The following is a 9576-nucleotide window of genomic DNA, read 5'->3' on the forward strand; positions in this document are numbered from 1 at the left end:
CGCGCCTTTGTCCGCGTGGAATTTAACTTTATTTTTTAAAAATAAAAGAGTTTTATAAAAGTAGCCTAAGTTACTCCTTATTACATCAGCTACCTGTCAAAAAAGTCCCATCACAATCGGTCCAGCCTTTTCAGAGATTAGCCGGAACAAACAGACAGACAGACAAAAATTGTAAAAAAAGGTTAGTTTGTGGTATATACCGTATTTATATTCATATGCATGTAGTAAGAAATGTTTATTTCAATATTACAAACAGACACTCCAATTCTATTTATATGTATAGATTAGATTTAACAATACGTTTATCAGTAAATATACTTGTATATTTTCGTATTTAAAATAGGTAAAATTGTTATAGGCATAGTGGCTAAATGCAGACATTAAAAACCTAAGTAAACAGGTATTATAAAAGAAATAAAGAAAGAAGCAGCTTCTATTGGATGTTATTCTGAAAGGTTCGGAAGTGCTTTGTTACAAATACCAAATGCATTTCACTTAACTTCCGGCCACAGACTGAGAATACAGCGGGCACGGGAAACTTGAGAAAAGAGAAAATATAAACAACACAATCCGTGATTTGTTCACTGTAAAAATCAGTTGTATATACAACATTGATAACAGCCTGCAGATATATTGCGTTACAATATATTGTACACTAGCTAGCACTCACTTGACATTTATCATTATATTTCCCCAATTTTTTATAATACTTTTTTAAATTATAACCTATTTGTTATTCTGGTATATAAGCTATATTACTGTGAAGTTTCATCAAAATCCGTTCAGTAGTATTTGCATGAAAGAGTAACAAACATCCATCCATCCACATATCTCTCCATGCTCACAATCTTTGGAATTTATAACAAAAATAAGATTAAACATATAAAATAACTGTATTTTGGTCTAAAAATCTTAATTGCCGAAACTAGGAACAAACCTAGCTTGTGCTATATGCGTAAGTACATGACAATATATATAAAAAAAATTGAGTTTATATAGTTAAATATCTTTGGCTCCGGTATTAGTTAAATAACTACGTTACGATAAACTAAGAATCAGACAATTTGTTTTTTATCGTAATACAAAAAGTACAACAGATGTAAAGGTATTAGTATTTTCTATAATATACATAGAAATAAAATATTATCATACTGTAAAATACAGCAAAATATAACCGCCATTTTATTTTATTTTTGAGATATCAACAATAATATAGATAATATCTACGTAAAATTACTTAACTGTATTAAAAAAAATTACGAATTTAAAAACTATTCTAATAACATAATAATGAAGCAAAATTATAAAAATTATAGGATTATTGCAATAATTATAAAGGCAGGGAGCAGCAGCAGCAGATAATTTATAAAACTTTAATATGTCATTTGCCACCTCTAAAAGATAGGATATGAAATGTTATTCACAATTTTATATAAGGATCTATATAATAATTGTTGTTGGCAGGTATAGAAAAAAAACTAGTCGAGTAATTATTGTAATAACGTATTAAAATGCTTATCAAACTCACCAACTTCCCTAAGACGGAAGTAGGTACTGAAACATGAAATCAATATTGCCGTAGAACCACAAAGTGGCAACAAAGTTTTATAAGTTGTCCCTGCACCGACATAGACGATTACATTTCAAACTAATATACCGGATGCCGTAAGTTCCGGAAGCACGCGATCGCGCAGGGTACCAAACGATACGACTTTTCCGGATTCGAAGCTTATAAAGTTGTATATAATAATAGTAATAATTTCAAGACAATTCACACAGTGCCATCTTAATCCAAGTTAAACTAACTAAAGCTTGTGTTATGGGTACTAGAGTACTGATATAATTATATAGATTTTTTTCTTTTCGTAAATACATACATATTATACATAGAAAACACCCAAACCGACACAAACATTGATTGAATACAAATATTTGTGCCGTGCGCAGAATCGAACCCGCGACCATCGGAAGTAAAGCTTTGTGCTAAACCGCTAGACCACCGAGGTCGTATATATCTTTACATATTCATAGGCCTGTGCTTAACAAAGATTGGCAGATTTTGCCAAGTTGAAAAGGAAACGCCACATCCTATATGGTTGTAGCCCACTAATGCATGAACAAAATATATCCTTTATCAAGGAGGAAATAAAATCCATCGCTCCTAAGAATATTGTCCTCTCAACAATTGAAGTCCCTGACGGGCGCAAGTAGCAGCCTCTGATAAAAAAGGCGAGCATAATAGATATCCGCAGATCGCAGTGCTACATGTCCAAAACATCTAATAATAGCCCAAATATGTCAATACAAATAAACATTATTATAATAAAATTGTTAAATCGTGACGAGGATGTATTTAAGTATATCTACCATCAGCAACACAGTTTTATGAATGTTATCAGTAGATTTGTACACATGTTTGGGTTAAAGAAATTGCTTAGTACCCATACACAAGCTATGCTTAGCTTGGGATTACCGTATCATATGTACTTATATATAACGAGATAAGATTTTTTGTTTATTTTAGGATTTACATATCCAAACAAAAAAAAAATACAAACAATATTTGATCCATTTAAAAATCTTTCAACTTTAGTAAACTATATTATGATGGTTCCTTCTAGTTATTTACATTATGAGCTTCAACTTTGCACGGGCAGTCTATATAAAACACTTTTTTGGGTTTCCGGTAAAGGAATTGCTTTTAAGGTAATTTAATTGTAACTTATCTACTTAACAAATATTGTTTTACTTCTTCTAAAAACAGGGCAAAATATGAGACAAATTTCTATGTTACAAATTCCTAAACAATACCAATACAAATTACTAAATAACATAAATATTTAAAAACATTTTTATATGTTTCATTTGAAAACTGTGATTAGTATAAAATTAATATGATATTTCGTTTATTTTTTCAATATATATTTGTACTTTGTACAGCAAACAACGAGAGAATGAAAGCTTTTACCAAAAGTTAAAACCGATACCTACTCACCTACGTAATTCAGTATTTTATAGATAATTCTCATTATAACTTATTCAATTTCGATGGTCTTGATGGTGTAACGGTTTAGCATACCGCTTTACTTCCGATGGTCGCGGGTTCGATTCCTCGCACGGTGCAAACATATGTATTCATGAAAATGATTGTTTGTATCGGTCTGGGTGTTTTCTATGTACATTATGTATTTATTTACAAAAAATATATATCCAAGTATTTATATCAGTTACCTTGTAGGTACACATAACACAAGCTCTGCTTAGCTGGGGACTAAATGACGCTGTGTGAATTATCCAATATACATATATGTATACTATGAAACCGTGAGCTAGTATATGTATACTAGCTCATGGTTTCACCCGCGTGCAATTTATAGCCTATGTGTTATTCTGATGTATAAGCTATATCACTGTGAAGTTTCTATTGCTATTTATTATTTATACACCTCCAAATTTACTATACATCAATATCATTACAAATCTCAATTTATGGTTAAATAGTTCACAGTTTCGCCATTAGTCGGTTAGCGAAAACCCGCTAGGCGCCAATGCACCAACCCTGATGGGCTGTAATCACGCGAACTCTGTGCCACTATCAACCTGGCAGACCGTAATGAATTTTATATCTTAACGACATTTGGCCATGTTGGCCAAACATCGGCCAAGGTTACTATTATCTGTATCATTCCAGCTAAGTTACAATTCATGTTTAGTGGTTTTTCTTCTTACGATAGTGAAGTAAGAATCCAATTTCGACCGCCATAGTTCTAGGGATATGTTGATCGAAATAAAGTGTCATAATTAATTATATCTATTTTTTCTATTAAATATCATTAAAAAAATGTATAATGCGATATACTATTTTTTTAAGTTGATGATATTGCTATGAAACTCGCGTTTTCTGTAAGAGTATAGTATTATGATTATATATATAGTATATCTTTTTAAGTTGATAATGGCATAGCGTTATACTCAATTGTCTGTAACAGTATTGTGGAAGATGCCGGAGCACCAGTGGATATCGATGGCGTAACGATATCACTAGAAATATGATGTCGACCTGATATAGTATATTGCAAGCAATTTGATTATTAAGTACCATTACTAACAATCCCCTCCCCCAAATATCACAATATCAGTTAATACACATGATATAAGGAATCCATGAAGCTCGTATTCTCACTTTTCATGTTAGTGAGTGTTTGCAGCTGTGTATGCGGTTTCAGCAGGATGAAATTTATAGCATATATGTTATTCTGATGTATAACCTATATTACTGTAAAGTTTCATCAAAATTAGTTCAGTAGTTTTTGCGTGAAAGTAAGAGTAACAATCATCCATCCATCCATCTATCCGTCCATATTAATAAACTGTCGCGTTTATAATATTTTACACAGTTATTGACTTATATGCTATGTGTATAAAATACCTGTGTTTCAGGAGTCAGTGTCCTCTTATTGTGTACTTGTGACGGAAATAATTAACATATTTTTACCAAATGGAACATTATATTATACACATTCTATGCGCGGCAAGCTATGTTTAATTATTTACAAGTTCCACGATATATACCTACCTACAAATAAAACATAATCTTATTTCAATCACACTAAGTAAAGTAAAACAATAGGTAATTTTTCCACAATGTCCCTCACTCAGTTACAGATTGGTAGGTAGACACTAAACGTGAAAAGAATGGGCTATTTTAAGCTTTCAGAAAAACAAACAATAGGATACCTATCCTAACAGTCGCACCTCTATCCGGTGACCCGCAGCTTATTCTATATTTTTCCCCAATTTTTTATATACGTATTATACGTATCTGTGGAAACGTACTATTCTCTAACCACACGATATTTTATATTAACATCTTTACACGACTATAAATTGATCATCTAATGAAACTGTCGCCAATACACGTAAACATACTAACATACAAAATAATTTAAATTGCAATAGTTGTTGGAGAAACTAATAAATAATTGCGTGGGGACCTCTAACTCGTAGTCAGTGTTTGCCCTTTTGCAAGTTGTGTTCTGGAAGTCATGCATAACAGCTAATATTTAATAAATAATTTAATTTCATGACATTTAGATACTATTAATATAGTTAAACAGGTTATAACACGAATAATGTACCTCTCTCGACGTTTCGCCTAGATCGCACTAGGCGTGATCACTATATTAATAAAGTGTACTAAACGCATATAAAAATAATATAATATTGGAGTGTCTGTTCGTAACATTAAATTAACCGTTTTTTAGTACATGTATATGAATTGAAATAGAATACATACATCAAAATAACAATTTTTACAATTTTGGAAATGGCTGGACCGATTTTGACGGGACTTTTTTTGGCAGGTAGCTGATGTAATAAGGAGTAACTTAGGCTACTTTTATTTTATAAAAATAAAGTTAAATCCACGTGTATGAAGTCGCGAGTATAGGTAGTATAAAATAAATCAGTACGGAAACTCATAGTACCATTGTGATCTCAATCTACTTGTAAAGTAACTTTAATCTTCAAGTTGTTGCATCAAAGGTGAAACTTTGCGATATCAGTTTAAAAGATACAGCCGTAGTTCCTCTATAACAGCTGTTGACTATAACAACTTTGAGTACGAAACTGCAACAAGTAATAAAGATCCTGCTTATTATTATTTATATACTTTACTAGCTGTTTCCAGTGACTTAATCTGTTTTTTTAGAAAACAGATTAAGTAAAGTACTTAAAGTAGTACTTAACTCGTATCTTTACTTAAAATCTTATTAAGATCATTTCAGACGTTTAGACATAAAACGGTATTATAACAATCAGACAGACATATACGCTTTTGCATTTATAATATTAATACGTAGTTATATAATTTTAAATTAACGAAACTTTCATGAATTTATTTCTACAAAAAGCTGAACTTGTGACTTCGATTCATAAACAATCAAAACAAAAATGTTTTACATGAACAATACGAAATACAATTGTTTATTGTTTATTGGATAATAATATATATCTTCACGACTGTTATCCCAGAAGATATGATTAGAGACAATATAAACTGTCCACGTCCTAGTAAACACAACACTTCCCCAAAATGCTCTAAACATATTACTAATAATGCTAATATTATAAACGCGATCTGTTTCTGTATGTCTGTATTATCAATTTTCACAACAACAAAAAATCTTAGTCCAATACTATAAATTTTATGGAACAATATTATTTCGCATGGTTTCAATAATAGTACACCCCAAACTCAAAGAGCGGAGGTGTGCTGTTGTGTTTGTAACACCATTGTTTGTTCCACCCCTTTAGCTCCCCAGAGCTGGCCTGAAAAATGCTGAAAAACAAAGTCAACAGTGCCTTTGTCATGTCACGGTGTGAGTGCTCCTCTCACATTTCGATCTCATAAATTCTGCTTACAAAGATGTTTTGTGTATTCAATTAAGATAGGGATAATTAAAAGCGTTTAGGGGCCGTGAAAGGACAGGGAAATGGAGTTTTATTTATAGCTTTTAAATAGAAAGCAACGAAGTAATTCTGTAATGCCGAAGACTGAAAGTAAACAGCGATATAATTAATATCCTTTAAAATTCTATATTTAAGGAGTAGATACTATCTCCTACAACATTTTTAGAGTTTTCCAGATTCCTCATTTTGTAAGTAATAATTAGTTACTACCCCGATTTATCTACGTAAGTTCGCATCAAACACTGGCCACGACACTCACGAACTCTCCGCAAGAAACAAAAAACGAAATTAATCCTAGGTTCATCTCCTACCAACCAAATATGCCAAGCTAAATTTAAACATGGCAGACGAGAGATAAAAGAATATCATTAGTTATATAGTATGTAATATTTTCTTATCTATGGTTATACCAATATCTAATAATTCATCATATATACATATAAGGGAACGTTGCGAAAATGTACCCTGTACGTCGTATTGTCGTAAAAGCTAGCGTTTAATAAAATTTAATTTAACTATAGGTACTCTACACCCTTGCAAATACTTCTCTTGAGTACAATATAGGAAAATTCAATATCTCCATAGGTCGTTTATTACTTTGTTCAGTAGACGGTGAATTTATATTATAAGAACATTATATATTTTCTAATAGTTAGTTCTGACTTTATCCGGAAAACTAGATAGACTGGGTGAATTTTTCAACATAAGTCAAAAACTACGCATATAGATAAATATCTTTTTATCATGACCCGTAAATTAATTAGCCTACTTTTTAATTTTAAGTCTCTTCTGAAATACAGCTGCCCGCCGAACGGGCTCTTATTTCTTTCAGTAAGCAATACATATTTTATTTAATTGGAATAGAAACCTCCTGACGACCCATCTGACGGTATGTGGAGACCGTCGCATATATACATGAACAATAATATCGTGTTATCATAATATCCGTGGTATCCATCACACATTGCCAGTCCGATGAAGATGTCAAAATGTCTACAGTCTTTATAGATTACGAAGCAAACTGCTTAATGGCTGAAATAGGTGATAGGTACAGAGGTATCCAGACAACATCTTACTAAAAGTTTATGTCGGAATATGGTGACTGAAAAAGTAGCACTTTGTGTATACGTAGAAGTAATTCTCTGTGGTATTATTCTACAGAATCTGTCTGCCACCCTGACTTTCTTTTTATGATGCTTTTACGAACTTTCGTCAAGTGCTACGCGAAGTTAGACAAACATTCATGTTATATATTTATAACGCTATTACCCGTGCCTACAGCCACATGGAGCCGGTTTTAGGGTCCAAAAAAGATTTTACGACTAAATAGGTAAAACAGAATCTTTATGGTACTAGGTGCTACTTTATCCGCCCGTCTATCTCAGTGTTATATTCAAAAATAACGAATGCTGTCAATTTGTGGTGTAACTTTAAATACTATTTAAACTACAATAAAAATAAAAATTTATACGTGAAATTTCAAATAACCCTACTAAAAACTATTTTTAAAAATTTGTTCATAATTTTATATTGTTATTTCAACTCGAAAGTTTCTTGTTATCATAATGCATATTATTATAACTCTCTACATGTTATAATTATAACAGGTAAAGATAATAGTATTTCATTAGATACAGCTACGATAATATTTGTTTGATAATGATCGTAATTAATGAATAGAGAAGATTTAAAAAGATAAATGAAAAATGCGATTGAACCAACAAGGCATGACCACACTGTGATTAGTGCACCCGATCGTACATACAAGACAGACGTCCGAGCAACTTTCACATTTTTTGCGTGAACAGAACAATAATTCTGACTGCAATTCTGCGTCTACATTTGTAGTACGACCACATAATCGTAAAACCGACGAACTCTACAAAACAAAAACAATAAACTCAAAGAATTCACAGGTATTAAGGATCTAGAGAATAATAAGTGAAACAGACCTCTTTGAACTACTGTGACGCTCCAGATTTGCTCGTTTTATCCACCGCACGGTAAAAAAAACACAAAAACCACTGATTTCGCACTTGTAGCACTTTCTGTTTGACACACGCGTCTTACTCGCGGGAAAGCGAAGCCGCGAGTATAACGTGTCGAAGGTTTTAGCGTCAGAGCAAGACTGACGATCACGAATTCACGATCGCGCAGCACTCGCTAGCAGCCGACTCTCGAATCAAGGCCATGCAAAACACTGGTCTCATTTCCCCCAGTGGAAAGTGTTCGTATCCGCGACACGTGCCCCTTTCTGTCAGGTGTGGGAGAAAGCACCCAAAAACTGATCGCCGTGAGTCACTCAGATGATATCTTCGTTATATCTTTGGTCAATGGACTCGAGCGTGGAAAGTGAAACAACCGGTTTAAGAGGCGCCAAATCTGATGAAAAAGAAAGGGTCAGAACATTGTGTCTATAGCTTTGATGCAACGTCTTTACAATGTTCTTAATATTCCAAACCTAAGAAGTAAAACGGAACTTTTGTTCAGAATGACCTTGTATAGAATCACCTTGATCCACTGTTCCTTTTATTTTTTTGGCCCATTTTCAGCATTTCTCATGTTTAGTCGAAATGCCTTAAATCATTCGACAAATGTCTTTCGTAATTCTCCTTTCATTCTATCTTAATGTCAAAACTAGCGCAAAATTAGGGATTTTAGTTAGGGACTATGCTACTTTGTACTGTAACTTTCATTTCTCCCTAATTCCGTTACTTCTTATCGTCTTTTAATTTCATTATAATAAATCAAGGCTTAATTTTAAAATATAAAAGAAATTTAAACACTGATTTACTTATAAAGAACTGCATCTATTTTTTTTTATTTTATATTAGTGCCGATAATCAATTTCAATTTCCATTGGGATTCCCAATCAAGGATCAAGGATTCCCTAAATGCTGGATAGCCGGTGTTCACTTACAAGAGCTTACAATTCTCTTTAAACGTTATATATTGATTGTAATAAATAAAAAAATAATTAACACTGGTTGGTTAATTGGTGTACTTCTGATTTTTGTTGATTTAACACCTGCGTGTACCCTCAAGACAAAGTTCGAAAGAAAACAACTTAATCGCGACACAATATTTTTTTTTTAACAGAACTCC

General features: G+C 32.4%; 1 protein-coding gene across 2 annotated transcripts in view; it reads right to left on the reverse strand.

Annotated features, from left to right (window-relative positions):
* The window catches only part of LOC131851703 (uncharacterized), a 75812-nt gene extending 67224 nt beyond the window's left edge, over window positions 1–8588 (reverse strand). Inside the window, exon 1 of one of the 2 annotated variants that reach the window (XM_059202228.1) lies at window positions 8424–8588. The gene's annotated coding sequence lies outside the window, so the exon portion shown is untranslated. The remainder of the gene's footprint in view (window positions 1–8423) is intronic. The other variant, XM_059202227.1, reaches the window with a different exon arrangement.
* Window positions 8589–9576: the final 988 nt, after the last annotated feature.

This window comes from Achroia grisella, unplaced genomic scaffold, assembly GCF_030625045.1.
Source record: "Achroia grisella isolate CSIRO2021 unplaced genomic scaffold, CSIRO_AGI_Agris_v1 utg807, whole genome shotgun sequence".
Taxonomy (NCBI): Eukaryota; Metazoa; Arthropoda; class Insecta; order Lepidoptera; family Pyralidae; genus Achroia; species Achroia grisella.